Source organism: Fundulus heteroclitus, chromosome 6, assembly GCF_011125445.2.
Source record: "Fundulus heteroclitus isolate FHET01 chromosome 6, MU-UCD_Fhet_4.1, whole genome shotgun sequence".
In the NCBI taxonomy this organism is placed as follows: domain Eukaryota; kingdom Metazoa; phylum Chordata; class Actinopteri; order Cyprinodontiformes; family Fundulidae; genus Fundulus; species Fundulus heteroclitus.
The window spans coordinates 18,543,018-18,561,487 of NC_046366.1; the positions used below are offsets into that span (position 1 = coordinate 18,543,018).

At 42.8% G+C, this 18,470-nt stretch overlaps 1 protein-coding gene across 1 annotated transcript in view; it reads left to right on the forward strand.

Annotated features, from left to right (window-relative positions):
* Nucleotides 1-18,470, forward strand: part of phlpp1 (PH domain and leucine rich repeat protein phosphatase 1) — a 61,794-nt gene that overhangs the window by 17,675 nt on the left and 25,649 nt on the right. The gene's annotated exons all lie outside the window — the stretch shown is intronic.

An 18,470-nucleotide genomic window follows, 5' to 3' on the forward strand; every position in this document is an offset into this window, starting at 1 on the left:
AACGCCAGGGCGGGTAAGCCTAAACCTCTAACGGTATTGTATAGTCCTTAAGCCCACAGTAGCCCGTTCCATTTTCATTCCCTGTGTCTTTTTTTTAAGCTGCGCTGCGTAGTAGACGGCACTGTGCTTTTATTAAAGATGTATACTGAAGACTGCAGACAGGCTGCTGCTGAATGCAGGCTATTAGCAACTTCTGAGTGGCAGAATGCGGAGGCTGGAGTGACACGCTGATGCTGCTGATGATGAGCAACCAGTGTCCTGAGTGAAAAGATAATATGCGAGTCCGGGGAAGCTCTTGCATAAATTCAAGAAGTCTTGAGGGAAAAAAAAGGATCTACAGCATTATTCTTTTCTGTCATCTACAGCTACTATTTCCTCGAACACGATCTTTGACAGGGTGTTTGCGCAAGTCTTGAAAGTCTTAATAAGTATGGAATTTTGAAACACTGTTTTCCAGACCTTGAAAAGTCTTGAATTTTGTGTGAAAGTCTTAATAAAGTATGGGGGGAAAAATGTGTGGTAGAATTTTACAGTATGCTCAAAGGCATTGTGAAATGAGAAATAGGAAGGTAGGCTATAAAACTATAATTTTACTAACTGGTCACGTACTGTATTAGCCTAATGGAATCAAACACTTGTTTGATGTGAAATTCATGTACTTGTGATTTTCATGTTTTGAAATGTTTTCATCAGTAAAAGCATAATTTACTGTGAATAATGCATTTGTTCATTGAATACTAGACTATAAAAATTAACATTTCTAATAAACAGTTTGTACAATCTCAACTAATGAAGTAGGCAGTAGGCACACAAGTATACAAGTACATAAAGTTAAGGTCTTGGGAAAAAAAAATATCAGTTTTAAAAAAGTCTGGAATTTTAATTTGGAAAAAGAGCAAGCACCCTGTTTGAGAATCGCGAAATATTACTGTTGGCAAATCCAAAACCTCAGTTTAATTAGAGACGTAAGCGAGAAAGTCGGACAGCTGACCGGGCGCTAAGAAACTTTGGGGTTTGGTCTTTTATCGATCAGCGACTGCTGCCTGGCCGTATAAGAGACAAGCGAAGAAGGCTCAGAGTTGGCTATTTTCAGCGCCAGTGGCCGTCAAAGGAAGCACAGAGATGTGGGGGAGCTGTTTAAAAGCAGACATGAGCTACGTTTTTAAAATATGTCCGCGGAGCATTCCAGCTGCCGGAGAGCGCGGGGCCTTCGGTAGATAACAGGAAGGCTGAAAAGTCTTCGTGCGCACAAACGTGGCGACTAAAGCTGACTCCGGGTACAGCAAAGTGGATCTCAGGGGAAGTGGTTGAGGTGCTCTTCAAAGAAATGAACAAAATAACGACAAATAGGAAGCTCATTAGCACTATGATTGTGGACCAGGTAACAAGGAGAACTTACAAACGGATAAAAACAAGACATTGTTTGTAGAGAGCGACAGATACAGAATGAGGAGGTCAGAGCTTTTACAAAAGTCGGAGATCGGCCTCAGAACTCGGACCGGTGCATCTCCACCGTCTATACTAAAATAACTTGAATTGCTTCCTGTATTTGAAACAGCAGAACATGGATATGTCTGGGTTTTTGTTTTCTGTCAGGGCGTGTGCCGGTGGATTTGCATACCAAGCTTTGTTTGGGGGAAAGCAGAACTCTGCTTGTACAGTAAATGTCAATGAAGTTGGCGTTTTGTCTCTAATTTAGACTGTGCGAAGGGGGAAAAAAAACAACAACTGAAAGACTAATGTATTTATCTCTAAGGGTCACGTCCCCTTCTGCAAGACGATGCATAGCCAGTCGACATGAAGAAAAAATCCATGCAAAGATCTTTTTACGAGCCGCTTAACACCCGGGCTGGGACTTTTCGTTTGTGGTTTAAACATCGTCCCTGCGATCAGCAAAGCCTTCCTCCTATCATTTCATGCGGACTCACCCGCTGATTCCTGCGGAATCGCGAGAGGCGATGGGAAATAGGTGCGCCGGGTGCTGTTTGTAATTTGTATTTTCCATCTGCCGTCCTTATGGCCTGACCCCATATGGCACGCTGCAGCGATACGGCGTCGTCGGCGTAAAGTGTGAACGGTGCAGATGTGTGCCACAGATCATAGTTTGCTTAGAGTCCTACTCACACACACACACACACACACACACACACACACACACACACACACACACACGCAGAGGCTCTCACGACACTGACACGTTCCATTTGCTGTCTCTTTGGATTCACTTCGGACTCGTCTGCGGCGCACGCCACGTCCTGCCCGCTCGTAAGCCTGATTATGTGTCCCTACGTGTTAGAGAGAGGGCTGTTCAAAAATAAGGGCCAGCGCTGCATCATTCATGAGTGCGAGCCGCCCTGTGCCTGGACTGCGGTGACCCGTAGCTGTCAGCGGCGTATCCTTGAGCGCGATGGCACAGGCTGTGCCGAGGACACACTGCAGAGCCTGCTGGAGTGTGGAGGTTGTGGGAGGGGCCGGGAGCAGGAGGGGGACCCATCTGTGGGGGTAGGGGGGGAGTGAAGAAACCCAGTGAATATAGAGAAGGCATTGCCTTGTTTGACATAAATGTTCTGTAAACTGTTGCCTTTAATTCTGAGGAAATTAGACTCTTAAAGCTAAAACAGTGGAGCTGCTTGTTTGTGCTTGCTCAGGGACACCGTGTGGTAAAAAGTGCTAAAAGGAACTAAAGGAAAGCTAAAACACACCAAAAACTCAAGACATCCGAAGTTCACCGCTGCCGAGTCGCCCGCCTTTTAAATATTGAAACGTTCACGCACAGACGCTTCAGACTTCTGTAATGACTTGTGTGTTTTAGAGAGAGAGAGAGAGAGAAAGAGAGAGAGAGCAAGAGAGCAAGGAAGTAAAACTGACACATTACATAAGTGGGCCGTGGGTCTCCTGCCACTTTAGTGGCACACGACGGTACATCAGTTCACACGTCTGCAGGCTTGGTCCGACGTGTGTGTGAAAGTGCAATCTCCTATTTTTCTACCATACAGTAGCTTTTATCTTTCGCTGTTGAATTAGCTGCACCAGTTCGCTGCCTTCACGAAAAGAATCGTGGACCGTCATCAATCGATCGGCTTAATCTAACAAATGTCCTTACATTCCTTACATTTTTACTCAAGGCCATGCTGTGTGGATCTCATACCAGCCCATGTCTCATTATTTAAAACACTGAAGGCGTTTCTGCCTATCCGACTCCTCCTTTACACAACCTGCCAGCTAACCAGTGACGAAAGTCTTGGTAAACCAAGTGTATTTTTTTATTTTTATTTCCACCATTCAGTTTGTTTTACTTTTGGGGCCCTGATGGATGTATAGAAAATCAGGTCGGTCATGATAAGATGCCCCCCATCAAAATGAGCTTCTCCTCTCTGTCACCGAAGGCGCCTAACGAAACATTCACCGTTGCGCTTTTACACGTGCGTCTTACTTTGCTCACTTCATTTCATCAGCACAGGTTGAAATAATTACTGGAATGATAAGTAAACGATTTGAAACGTGCAAAGTGAGACTTTCGTCACTGGTTAGCTGGCAGGTTGTGTAAAGGAGGAGTCGGATAGGCAGAAACGCTTTCAGTGTCTATGATTCTTTTAGTTACAAGCAATATTTCCCAACAGATGAGCCGGTTACCAGGGTTTTAAGTTGTTGCCGCACACTGCCGGTCGAATCTTGCGGTCGGGGGAAGAAAACCCAGAAAGTGATGGCGAAGCACCAAATGTCACGCAGGATTTTCAAACTGCAGTCTCCGAGTTTTCCACTGCAAACTGGCTGCCAGAGCAGATAGCCTGACAAAGTAACCAGCTAATGATGGCGCGTTGTACTTTTGCTACGCTGTAAAGACTAGGACAGGGGGGGGGAAGGGTGTAATCTGTGCAAAAGTAAAAATGCCATCTTGAAAACCACTAAATCAAGCTAGCATTGTCAGTCCCTTTCAGCACTAAATATGATTTGCTAACAAGCTTTTGGTATATATCTGCCTTTAGTGGTCTTGTTGTAATAATCTAGTAATGCATCTTTGCTTTCCTTGTGTTCACTTTAGACATCTTATGGCTTGACAGCACATTTTGTTTCTCTTGCATTGCAAACTTAATAAATTATTTTCCTATAAACTAAGCTGCAGAGCTCCCAGTGTCAATATAATGTGCTTCAATGGATGGACACAGTTTTATTTATTTAATATTCTGCTATTTTTTTTTTTTATTTACACGTATTTCAGCGAACCTCCTTGCTAATTCGCTCGAGACCACTCTGCAGTTTTCTCAGCCCGTGCGATCGTAATCATGTTTACTCCTATGACTTCAATTAATTTCTAGCAAAGTCTCGTACAAACAGGCCGTATGAAGCATTTACGTTCTTTCTCTCTCTCTCACACACACAGAGCCAGGAAACAATCCCCAGAGCCGCCGTGTGTCTGTGCGAGCTGTGAGTCGGCTGATCAGTCCGCCTGTGTTTTCCAGTGCAGGGTTTCATAACAACACACTCATTACATAACGGCAGCAGGAGTGGAGATAGGCAGAGAAAGGCAGCAGAGAGGGGAACACGCATCTATGTACGTCAGTGGACAGGCAGTCCTATGGGAAATCTCCCCGTTTTCACACATCTGTGCCAGATCCTGTGGGTTTTCTTTTTTTTTTTTTTTTTGTTTCGTTTGTTAAAGCATTAATAGTTCTTCCCCTCTTCACGCGGTTTCAGTTTAGTTATTTTTCACGTTGGTGCTGTTTCTCTGCTGGACGGTGCTGCTGCAAGCGAACCCAATTTTTTCTTCCTTTCTTTGACGGAAGAATCCATTGCTGAAAAAAATGTGATGCACCGGCCTGTTATGGTTCCTCATTCACACACGTATGACTTCTGGCTGTAAGCTGGCTGCGACGTTTGCATCGGCTGCAGCTCCGGCCCATAAAGATTTGCATCAGGTTAAGACGGGCAGGTGTTTGAAAGGTGGAGTGCTTTGTTACCTTCCTGCCTAGGTGCTCTCTTCCTGATTTGGCTTCTGCCGAGTCCACACGTGAAGCCTGACCTACGTGTTCCATAAATGAATTGTGTACTTTTCTTTTTATTTATACTTTTTAAAAGCGTGGCAAAAGACTGCCACGACCATGGAAGTTTGAATGTGCAAAACGAAGGAGCTTCGACACCAAGGGAGATGTAGGAGCCCCGGCTTCACAGCAGCAGGGACAGCGTTCTCTCTGCTGCCCTCACGGTGCCCACACCGCCTCCTGTGTTTGCGCGCGGTACGGCGGTGACCTGAAAAATGAAACTGCACGATGCCTTTTTAATAGCAAAGAGCTGTGTAGTTCCTTCTTCCCCTGGGGCCATGGGGGGGTAATAATAATGGCGTGGAAGGGAAGAAGCTACAGGCTGTGACCTCATTTGGATGCAGGATTTGTTTCATTGGACGGAGGATTTCTTTTGTGCGTCTACTCGCACGTCTGCGCTCGCCTCCGTGCGACGGTGTCCTTCGCTGTGGCGGGGTTGAAAGAGATGAGCTATCTGAATTTAATCATCCATCGAACTATTAATTGCCCGCTTTATCCTCTCTCTGGGGAAGGGGGGAAAAAGATGGATGCCTCAAAGACTCATGGTCACAGGCAAACACATAAATTTACTTTAGTCTCTTGTCTCATTGGCCACAGTCATTAAAGTTTGAGGTGGGGGTGGGGGGCGGGAGGGGGGATCACTCTGGCTGTGCTGTTAAAGCTGAAGGATACTCGGCGTCTCACAACCTGACAGCCGCATAAAGAGCACCGAGCGTCGCTCAGCTATTCCTTGAGGGATTCAGAGCACTCTTGATAAATAAGTGCTCTGACACAGACTGGCTTGTTCATTAATGCTCGTTGTTTAAAATGTATTAACCCAGAGATAATATAAGCACAGGACAGCATGAATGAGTGCGTAACCTTCATGTTCATCTAACACGGCCGTTTAAAGCTGTTAAGCATTGTTATTGCGCTTCCTCCAGATTTTGCCTTTCCGGGACAAATTGTCTGTCCGTTGAGTCTTGTGGGTCCGGCTGCGTCTGTGCGTGATGCAATTTTGTGTAGATGGCCTCCAGAATCGCCAATGGGTTCAACGGCGTCCACCGTTTTTGCTCCGTAAAAGCTTCAACAGCATTTAGTTTGACAAATGTTCGGGTGTTTGTTGCATAGAAAGCTGTCAAATTCCTCTTATGTGTAAGTGTGCAGCGTTTTGCTTGCAAAGGATGTCGGGACCCCTAACATGCTAAGTCAGGGGGGTCCTAAGTGTGGCCTTTATCCTGGTCAGTCAGACCTCAAATGTCACGTCACTTTTTCCACAAAAAGCAGACCTGGAAACTTAAATACAGCAAGGCTTTTGGAAGAACGTTCTCATCGCTGTTGCTGGGAAAAGACTAAAAACGTGGTCTAGACCAACAAAATGGAAAACTGGACACCTTTCATTTTAGTAATTTAATTCATAGTTTATTTATATCGCACATTAAAACAACCTTAGCTGAGCGTTGTGCTTTACTAATGTTACAGCGTCACAGATTCAAATAAATACAGAGAAAACTAATAGAATTAGTAATAAAATATCTATGATATAAGAGTGAAGCAAATAACAAAGTAACAAACCAAGATAAAGTCAGTCTCAATTTAATTCCAAATACAATAACCATACTTTAACTGTAATATGCAATTACCTTCCACTGCACTTTAATTTAAATAGCCAAACTTTATTTATTTATTTTATAGTAATAGCTGTAGATCATGCTCACAATTCTGCCTATAGTAATAGCCATCTGTACATATATTCATAGTACATGTAAACTGTTATAATAATAATAATAATTTGTATATTATGCTACTGTAAATATCTGTAAAACTCTATTTATAGTAATATCCACCTGTATATTATATTCGGTACATATCCAGCTGTAAATTTAGTTCACAATACTAGTTACCTATATATTATATTCATAGGACAAATCTATCAGTAAAATTCTGTCTATAATAGTATCCATCTCTATATTCAGTAAAAACCCATGTCCTGTACTTATAGAACCATTATTTATCCTGCACTTGCTGCTATTGCACTTCTGGTTAGACCTAAACTGCTTTTCGTTGCCTTGTACCTGTGCAATGACAATAAAGTTGAATGTAATCTAATAATTAGCCAATCCTGCGATCAATAAAATACGTCTTTCATATCTAATCTCATCTCAGCTAGTGTTGAAGGTGTGGGAGAAGAAATGTATTTTCAGTCCTTATGTAAACTGACTGAGGGAACCTGACAGACAAAGTGAGGCTATTCCCCAGTCTGGGCGCTGCCACAGAGAAGACTCCATAACCTCTGGACTTTAGCCTGGCTTTAGGGGAAACCAACCAGAGCTGGTCGACTGACCTCAGGGTTCTGAGGGGGAAGTGTTGGGCTGCGACAGTTCACCTAAATAAGCCCGAAGAGCTTAAACGCTTCAAAAACGATCAATATAACCTTAAATTTGACCCGAAAGCGGACAGGGAGCCGCTGAAGAGTACTCAAAGCGGGCGTGATCCATTCGTAACTCTGCACTGCAAAAACGGTACAAAAATAGGTAAAATGTTCTTAAAGTTAGTGTATTTATCCTTTATTTGAGCAGGTAAATGAGATTATCTGCCAATGAAATGAGTATTTTGACCCCTAAAATAAGATAATTAGACATCCTGCACTTGAAATAAGATGATGGAGATGAATTGTTCCTATTTTAAGTGCAAAATTCTTATTCCATTGGCAAATCATCTTATTTACCTGCTCAAATCAAGGACAAATACACAAATTTTAAGAACATTTTACTTATTTCTAGTTCCGTGTTTGCAGTGTGTGTTCTGGTCAGGTGGGCTGCAGCGTTTGGGACGCTTTGTAGACGCTGCAGGGAACGCTGGTCCGACCATAAATACGAAGAACTGTAGTGATCCAAACGTGATGTTATAAATGTGAAGTACAGTAAGCATCAATAAGTTGTCCTTTTCTGCTTTGTTTCATTCTAATTCATTCATTAAAGAAAAACAAAAATGATTTCAGCTTGGCCATTTGAGACACCAGCGTGCCAGGCTAACTATTCATTAACACAAAGCTTGTCCAGAAACGCATGTGTACACATGCCGCCAGCTACAAAGCCGTAAGCTTTGTTTTCTCCAACTAAGCATGCAGCGCTTTTTAATTTTTAACTTTAATGGGTTTTAGTTGTCAGATCTACAAGAAAACTAGTAGCCAGAAGTTAAAGCTTCAGAGAGAAATGCCAACAAGATTCGACGTTTTTAGATGAAATACGTGTACGGGACCCCTGCATGCTGGAAGCGAGTCCCTCCAATTTGAGAATGAAACTGCCAGATTACTCAAGTGTTTGAAATGATGTAAAAACAACTGCCTAGCTGTCGCTCCTTTGTGCTTGTGCCAGTGTGTCAGTGGGATGTAGCTGTAACGTTGGCGCTGGTTGCCACCTAAACTGCTAGGATCTAAAATGTCTCGTGCAGAAAACGACAAGAAGACCCACAGGAGTGTGACAGGACAGCACGGGAATCTGTTTTAGCAGACACCGAAGATTCATAGCTGGGCTTATAAATCAGCTTGATGCACAGTTGGGGATGTGGTCCACCGTTTCCGCGTGCTAACATCTTTTCCGTTCATCACCCAACAGAGTTTAAAGCTAAAGCTGCGATATCATCTTCACCAGACCTGGGCTGAAGGTGGTTCTGAATCTCACCCAGACGTTTCACGCCGTTCCCGGCATGAACACGGAGCCACCCAAACACTCCTCAGCGTGTCCTTGAACGTTGTTTTGGCTGGCCCAACGTCTTTTGTTTAACCCCCACCTCCAACGGCCAGACATGAAAGTCCAGACATGAAAACTTCCGCCTGGTGTTTCTCAAACCTCCAGGCGTTCTTGTCGAGCGCGGCCCGCCGTGAGGAGACGCCCGACCACGGGTGGGGGGGGATTGTTCAAATGTGGCGTCATGCTGCGCCAGCGCGGGAACGTTTCTCTTAATTTCCCATGCAAATGTTTCTCATCGTCTTATCACTTTTTAGGCAAAGTACAGCTTGATACATTTCACACATCAGCACGTCCTCGGTCCCTCGGGTGAGAGTCGGGGCCCCCCCCCCCCTGTTGCTGTATCGACCTGTTTGTGTGAGAGCAGCTGTGAATTTTTAAAGAGGGCTCGTAGGATTGAGCGGCTACTAATTAGGGATCTCTAATTTCAGAAAGTCGGTCGTTTTCAACAGGGTTCCAAGAGAAGGGCATAATCCGTTTTGTTACGGCGCTTCTCGTTTTCAGTTGCAGGCAGGCCTCTCCACTGAGCTATATAATACACTGGAGTGCTGATTTTGCCGAAAAACTGAAGTCACTGGCCGCCATCTTGCTACTCCCTACTCTCACAGAATCCCATAGGATTTGGTTGCAACAACAAGCAGTTTTCTGGCTGAATGAAATCGTTTCATAGGTAATTCTACAGTCAGTGGATGTACTAACACTATCAACTACTAGGAAGTTAGGTGCTGAAATATTTTACATGTTATTCATATTAAATATATATATGTATATATAAGTATGTGTATATGTATATATATATGTATACATATATGTAAATATATGGTTTTGTATATTGTTATTTATATGTTTATAAATGTTAAATATATATATTTAAATGAATAAAATGCAAAATATTTCAGCACATGACTTTCTCATTACTTGATTGATTGATTGTTTTAGAACGTAACATAAAAGTATATGGCATTTGACATTTCAAAGGTTTTAAGCCCATCCCCTGAACATGAGAAAATCCTCGTTATTCGATGCTGTAGCGCACATATTCCCTAGTTACTGGGGGAAAATAGGGAGTACCAATATGGCGGCTGGTGGCTTCAAAGCGACTCGTTCTAAGAGCGGGCGATTAGCACTCCAGTGTATAATATAGCTCAGTGGGCCTCTCCTTAAAAAGGTGCAGAAAGGTTGAATGTAATGGGGGTGGGGGGGACGTGGAGCACTTTATGTGAGTGCAGGTAGCGGCCCATCACCCGTGATGGCCTTTGCCGCCTTCTCTCAAGGCTCGTCAACCCCTGCCAGGCAGCTGGCCTCGCACGGTCTGTCACTTTGAATCTGCGTAATCACCTCAAATCAGCCACAGCACAGGAGGAGGAAGAAGAAAATAAAGGAACGGCATACTCTAACAAGCCTGTTATTTTAAAGCGGTGTTGCATGAGCACGTCGGTACGTCCTGCGAACCGTAACTTTGAGGCCGTTGTGTCCCAACCTTTAACATCCGTCTTATCGTTTTTTTTTTTTTTCCCCTTCAATCCAAGGCTGCACTTTACTCTTCCGTCTCGTTTATTTCCCCACCCCACAGCGCCACGCCCGGTATCTGATAAGGTAGGGTTTCCATCTGCCTCCGTCAAAAAGGGCCCGCTGAAGTGAGGCTTCCTCTCCTGCAGGCCGCAGCGGTAAGGCGGTGTAGACGCGCGCTCTGTTGCGACTGATGTGGGTCACGGATGCCCTACGGTGCAGGGTGCCAAGTCCGGGACTGGAGGTGTGCCGCTGATGTCGGGTTGCCTTTAGCGGGACGCTGTGATTAACCAGGGGTCGTGTTGCTCTCATTGCATCTAAGCTCTGGAGGAAGGGAAGCGTTGAGCTGCTAAATGACAGATAAATGAGGGGAAAACAAGAGACATCAGCGGTTCAGGCTGCTGTGTTTTGTGTGCTGATGATACGCGACGTGCTTCTCCGGACAAGCGACCAGAAGTTTCCGTATTTTCCGTTTTGCAAAGATTGCACCGATAAGCGGCCGATACGTGCTCGTGTTTTTACTTGCTGCACATGTTTGCAACATGAGTCATGCCCCCGCGAACGTTCTCACGTTCCAACGACAGACTTCAGTGTGTCGTGCTGGAATTGAGTTTGACGGATTAACACAAAGCGAGTGACTGCGAAGGGGAAGGAAAAGGATAAATGGTCTTCAGATTTCTTTTTTTCTTTGTTTACTCCAGGAGAAATCTTGAAGATGTGGCATACGCACACATCTACATTCAGTCCTCTTGAGTCGAAAACGTCTACACGTTGCGCTTTTTGAAATGGCTCAATCTCAGGACTTTGACTAGGCCATTCTAAATGAATGGATGATTTGAATGACAGGTGTTAAATTCCAGCCCTCAAGGGCCGGTGTCCTGCCGCTGTTAGATGTGTAAATCAAATAAGTACACTGCAAAAACAGAACTAGAAATAAGTAAAATGTTCTTAAAATGAGTGTATTTGTCCTTGATTTGAGCAGGTAATTAAGATGATTTGCCAATGGAATAAGATTTTTGGACTTAAAACAGGAACAATTAATATCCATCATCTTATTTCAATTGCAGTGCATCTAAATATGTTATTTTAGTGGACAATATACTCATTTCATTGGCAGATGATCTTATTTACCTGCTCAAATCAAGCATAAATACGCTAACGTTAAGAATATTTTACTTATTTTTAGATCTGTTTTTGCAGTGTAGGTCTTTAGTGTGATTTTGGAGAACTTTGCCGCATGCTGAGAAGACTCTGGTGTTTCAGGTGGCGCTCCAGGACTGGAGTCTGACGCCGCTGATGCAGCTCTGCTGGAAGGTGAACCTAAAACTATCATTGTCCTTCCCATCATCTCTGACTAGCTTCCCTGTCCTTGTAGCAGGATGCTGCCACTACAATATTTCACTGTGGGGTTGGTGGGTTCAGGGTGATGTGATGGTTTACTACAATGCTCCATGATTACCATCATATCTGACCTTTTTTAGCATTTTTGCGGTTTCCCCTACATCAGGGGTCTGCAACCTTTACAGTCTAAAGAGCCATTTTTCCTACAGCCCACCTGAATTAAACTGGTTCAGAGCTGCAAATGTTGCCCGACCTTTTGAAAAAAGACAAGTTATATTTTTTGATAAAGTTCTACTGTAGGAAATATGTTGTCATCATTAAACACCCTTTTATGTATATTTTGAGGTTTAAAAAAAGAGGATGGACGGGATGTTGATATTTGTGGATAATTATGTAAAAAAAAAAAAAAATCCTGATTTTCGACATAATAAAAAAAAATATTGATTTGAAATTAAATATTACTGGCACTTTTAGCATCATTCTGTTATGAAAATTAAGGGCAATTATTCCAAGAAAAAACTGCTTAAACCTGCATTTATTATCATTATTACATCTAAATACCATAATAAATATATAATTTGTTGCCAAAGGTATTAAGAGCCACTGTGGAACGACCAAAGAGCCACTTGTGGCTACAGAGCCACTGGTTGCAGACCCCTGCCCTACATGTTTGTGACAAACAAAAACTAATTATGGCTTTCTTTCCACGCTGACCGTCTTTTTGCTACTCTGCCCCAGGTTTGTGGAATATCCTACTAATGGCTGTCCTTTTAACAGAGCCCTGAGCTTTGGGTCGCTGCAGCTCCTCCAGAGTTAGCTGCTTGTCTAATTAATGCCCTGCTTCACAGGCCTGTCATTTTATGTTACCGGCTGTCTCTGAACAGGTTTGTCTGTTTTTTCCCTACTTATTCTGTGTCTGATTAATTAGACATCGCTCTCTGAGATGTCCAGTTTTTCACATAGCTTTTGTTTTAAACGCACCGAAGTTATGCACTTCTTTGTGACGACACATTGAAGGGTGCAGCTGTTTGTGAGAATGTGGGAAAAGTTCAAGGAGGATGAATATTCTTGCGAGGCATTTTTTTTTTGTCACTGGATGGACATAACTTCCATGTTCAACATCTTAAATGGCCCCAGCGCGACCGCATGAGATGCTGCACGGACATAACTTGGCGATACGGTTGCAGCCGTTTAGCAGTCACTTAATTTGCCAGTCAAATGCCGACGTCTGGTCGTTACCGTCCACACGAGGCATCGGAGCCTCTATCACTCGTCCTGTGTTGAAATGGCGCATGTTGTTGTAGCACTCGCACTGCAAACGGGGAGCTGTGCAGATTATGTGCACAGTTTTTAAATATTAAACGTGTAAACTGATTCTGAAATGAGAACTATTGCCATGGCAACAGCAGCATTTTCTTTCATGTGTTATAGCGTTTTTTTTTTGTTTTTTTTTAAGGCTGGGTTGTGACAACGCTTAATGTTTATAATGAATAAACATATTCAAAGGCTTTGAGGAAGTTCAGCCAAGCACGTGTTTAAAAAGCAATATTTTAACCTATTGTCCCCGTTGTAACCTACTTTCCTCAAACTAAATTAGAATAACCTAAATGTAATATGCATTGAGCTGTAGAGGTCTCCTTCCATTTGTTTTCGTCTGCACTTTTATCACTGAGAGAAATCCAGATCAGTAATGAGCAGCTTCTCATGTGTGTGTGCGTGTGTGTGTGTGTGTGTGTGTGTGTGTGTGTGTGTGTGCCTTGAATCAGCAGGGTTGAACACACGTAGTTACCGGATCCCTGTGTGGAAGGGAAACCGTCACTTCCTCTGCCTGGGGGGAAAGGAAGGAAACTATCTTTAGTCGCCCTACACACACTCAAACACACGCCGTACTCCTGCTCCTTCATAGTGGAAGTCTAGGAATAGATTGGCTCCTGCACATGAACACGCCCACCTTGCAGGCCCCGACTATTTTTACATCCACTTCTTCTGCATTCCCCGTAGATTATGGGATGACTGGCCACCGTGCCTGACATCGCCTGCTCTTAAAGCATTTGCAGCGTAGGTGGGCCTGCCGTCCGTGCATTTTGGACACGGCTAACGTCAGGGTCACCCTGCTGCTGCTCTCTCCCGCCCTCCCCTGCGCACAGGATGCTCACGTGGGATTCCCACCTATCCCTCCTCCTCCAGAGCGCGTTCCCACGGTCCGACCGTTCGAGCGTGTCCTCTGCCGTCCCACGTCCGTGTCGGATCATTGTTGGCTGCAAATGCGCCGGGGGGGGGATCTGAGTGCGTGGTCACATGCAGCGGTGTTTGACAGAGGAGTAAAGGGGTGGGTGTCTGTCTCTGTGCGCGGGCTTGTGTGGGAGTGAGCACGCGCCGACGAAAGCCTAAAAATAGTTGCGATATATGCCCGTGTGACACGCTGAGGCTAAAAGCTTGTGAATAATTTGCCTAATGCAACACATTCTCCCCTCGACAGATCAGTCATGCAAATATGCTCCCGCTGGTAACCTCCGCCAGCCCGAAAGTTGGGGGGGGGGGGGGGGGGGGCGACCAGTCTGTTCCCGAGAACGCAGTTGGGTTGTGCCTCGGTTTGAAACGAGATATCACATAGATGTCGGCGACGTTTAGCCCATGCCACTTGTGTTAGACTGAAGAGATTAAAGGCCTAACTTATTATATTCCACGTTCCTAAATCAAGAATTTATACGTTTGTTTTTTCAAGCGTTGCCGGTTAGTTTTGCCTCCTTCATCCATTTCTTCCCTCTGCTGACTATTTGGATCCCGGATAAAGCCGTCTGCCACCAGACCTTTTGTAGTAGCAGACATAACGGTCTGCTGAAAGGATGCGTTCACGTGATTCCAACAAATCAAACCAATCTGCCGGAGGTCAATCAGAGTTACTCTGACTTAAATCAGGAATCATTAGCTGTTATTATTTCAAAACAGTCAACTGCCCAAAACATGGATCAGAACCACAGTCAATCGAAGTAGGGTAGTTAAAAAATGTCTTTATAAATATAGAGACAATAAAATTAAATTCCACAGGAGTTTTAGACTTTCTATATGTAATACTGCTATTTTATTTTGGTGAAAAAACACTTTCACAATAGAGAAAGAAGAACAAAAGGACCATTGCGTTGCTAAAAATTAAGGAGCATGAGTTGGAGAAGTGGGAATTAACCCAAATTCTGTTGATGAAGGTTTTTATTGTCATTGTTTATTCACAATTGTTTTTTTTTTTTTTTTTTTTTTTTTTCAAAATAAAAATTTAAGGGAAATATATATACTTATAAAACTTTACAGACAGTGCTAAAAACTAAAACGAACATGTATAAAAAAGAGAAAAACTCAAACTAAATTGGCAGTTTTGTTTACCCAGACAAAAAAGAGCAAGTTTTTGGAGAAATATTAAGTTACATTTTATTCCAGTTTTAAATAGGTTCTCCAAAATCATGCTTAGGACCTACGTATTTGATCGACGCATCTAAAATAGGGAATCGGACTTAATCTAAAGTTTTATTTTGATAATAAACGTAAATCTGTGTGCGTGCTGTAAAATAGTGCTTTCATTTCATTCTTGTCTAAATGTTACACCTTAAGATAAAGAAATTATTTTACATAACAAGATGTAAGGTGGCCCTAAAAACAATCCTCAATGCCGTCATATTTTAGTCAACTGAGATTGCCGAAAAAACGACTACCAATGACTACCAGTACTGACCAAAACGAAACAAAAAATTTTTTCAAACACTGTGACTGAAACAAAAAAGTGATTTTAAACAGTAGTAAATACATTTATTTAAAGTTAACCATTTTTAACTCTCATTCTTTTTTCCAGCTTTAGCTTGTTGATCTAATCAACCTATTAAGAGCTTGAAAGTTGGTATACACACACACACATATATATATATATATATATATATATATATATATATATATATATATATATATATATATATATATATATATATATATATATATATAGTCTTAAATTTGAAAATAAGACAGCTTGTTTGAAAAAAAAATAACCTTACCAACTGGCACTTTTACTTTTGTGTACACATCATAATAGCAACACAAACAGCCAGTCATTTTACAGCTTTTGCTTGGAGTGGGCGGTGATAATAAAGCTCCCTGAAGGAGAGATGAAAACCCGCGGTATCATTCTCTGTCTTCACACTCCACTTGGTTCAGAAGTGCCTTTGAATGAATTTGGAGATCAACAGTAGAAACGAAGGGGAATTGGGACACAGGCATCTCGTGTTTTAATGCGCTAATAATGGGGAGCTGAATTTTGTTTTTCTTCCACCTAATAATGTAGCCTTAGAATTAACGATCTTGTTTACATCATTTTGTCTAATACATATTCATTAACAATTACTCCCACCATCTTGTTATCGCTGGCTTTCAGTTGCTGCAGAAAAAAGGTTCAGTCTCGATATCAAGGCGTGGAATATTATCCCATAAAGTCGGTCTTTATATTGTTACTGTTGACGACAACGTTGCCAGAACAGCGTATTTGTTGCTACGGTTTCCACTAATGCTCTATTGCAGGGTTATGTTATGCAAACTCCTGCAAAGACTTGATGTGTCAATGAGATACGTCATACTTTGCACTCATTTTCTGTATCTTGATTTTTATTTTTGGTGCCGTCGGCGTTTATGCGTTAGCACATAAATCAGCAGACACGTGTGCACTGTATTTTCTGAAAGACTTTTACATGACATGCTCAGCATTTTGCCGACTATCATGTTCATAACGACCAATTTGGCCGTGTTCAACAAAAAAAACAAAAACTGAACGTTGTAAACCTGAACGTTCTGAAAAATGTCGGGTCATCATGAAACTCCAAGTCGGGGGTTTTAAATCGGCTCATGTTCGCCCACCACCGTACACGCTGTAACTGCATTAGCCCTACAGTTGGCATGTGAAAGACCTGAATTATTTACTGCGTCAAGAGTATGTGCAAGTTCACACTTGCTCACGCTATTGAGTCTTGCTTCACTAACCCTCATCTGCGTTTAGATTCGGTGGAAATGTGTGCCAGCGAGGAGCTGGTCTGCTGTAGAAAGCAGCAAAATCAATGCTTAAGGTCATCTGTGGAGAGCATTTTGGGTTCTAAACTTAAACATTTAGATGAATCGGTGGGGCTGAATACAAAAAGAGTGAGATTAAAGATGCAGCGAGCACAAAAACAACGTCTTCAGATGGAGCATAGAAAATGAAAACGAGGCAGGAGAGGAGGGCAGATAGGGGGGGGGGGGCTAATTGAGGGGCGAGGAGGACAGTGCGTGCCAAGTTTTTGTGGAGGTGAAGGTAGACAACAAGCAGTTAGATGTTTATACAGGATGATAACACAAGCCCAGCTGACAGAACACCTGATAAGCAGCCTGACTGGCAGGTTTGGCGGGTTGCAGTGGCGACACTGAACCAGGTAAAAAAAAAAAAAAGACAGACAAATAGATAAAACTGGGGAGGCGAATAAAGGAAGCTCAGAATTTACAAGAGACATAGCTGGAAATTTATCTGAGACTATAATAATGTAAGTTGTACCACACTGAATGTAAATCAGCACAATTGTGTTCTGTCTGCAGAAGTAGGTCATCCAAGCCTGGATGTAACAGATATGTCTTTCTGTTTGTGGCTTTTATCACTTTTGGGCTTTGGATTGAAATTTTTTTTTTTTTAAATACTACACAGTCAACAATGATCAGTACTTTGCAAATCATCGTTGGAGTTATTTTTATTACTGTTTGGAGACTTATCAGCTGTAGTCTGATCACAAATTTGTTATCTGTGAGCAGCAGGCTGGGCTTCTGCTATTGACATCTAATACCGAAATGACAGAAACCAGATATACAGTCCAAGACTTACAGTTCCATGTACAGGTTGTTTGTTTACAGGGTATAATCGTGTTAGGCCATGTTTAATCATGTTTTACTACTACTTATCCTTTTTTTTTAACCATGTTTAGCCTTGTAGCTCATTATAGTTGGAGGGTGTTCCCCCAGAAAACTGGCTAAACCTCTCGGTAGTTGCGCAGCTCGAAGGGCTAACAGTCCTGGGGCTGTCGGTGTCCGCTGAGCTAATAACAGCTAGCGTTAGCTTATGTTGTCCGGGACGTTTGCTACTAAACTGTGACAGACAGGAGCCATAACGACTTTTTAATGTTGCGCTCAAACATCAAGACATCGATTATTTTGACAACCCTACTATATACCATCTTTGGTGACACTTTTACTGGTGTATAAAAAACTGATTTAAAATAAACAAACAATTAGCCCGGCAGCGTGGCACGTAAAGCCCGGCAGCCCCTCCAGGCCCATAATAGAGTGGGGAAAACTCTAGTTAAACAGATTTCCGTTAATAAAATCTCAAGAGCATTAATTGAAAAAGGGGATAGCAGATGAGAACGTGGCTGAAAGTTGCAAAACAGTGACAGGGTGTGCTTTAGCATAGCCTGCTGTCAACCCAAGACAAAAGTAGTGATACCCGAGTTTCCGATTCGAGTTCCTAAAGTCAGCATTAACATGGAACTGTGTATTCAGTGATGAGCAGAACGCAAGGGGAAGGTTTGTCTGAGAGCAGAAGCTTGGAGACCTAATAACCTGCTGTCACTCTGTCTGTAGTTTTCCCTTAATTGACTCTAAAAAAATAACTTCAGGTTCATAGTACATGTTGTGGATGGAAGGAAAGTGAAAATATACAATCAGCTCGCTCCTTGCTTTGGCTGAGAGACGGAGAAACCAAACCGTCACAGACGACGCTACCAATTGTGGCTAAACGTGCAGGAGGATCAGCTGATGCGAGCGTTTCGTGACTCAACGCGATCTGGGAAGTGAACCGACG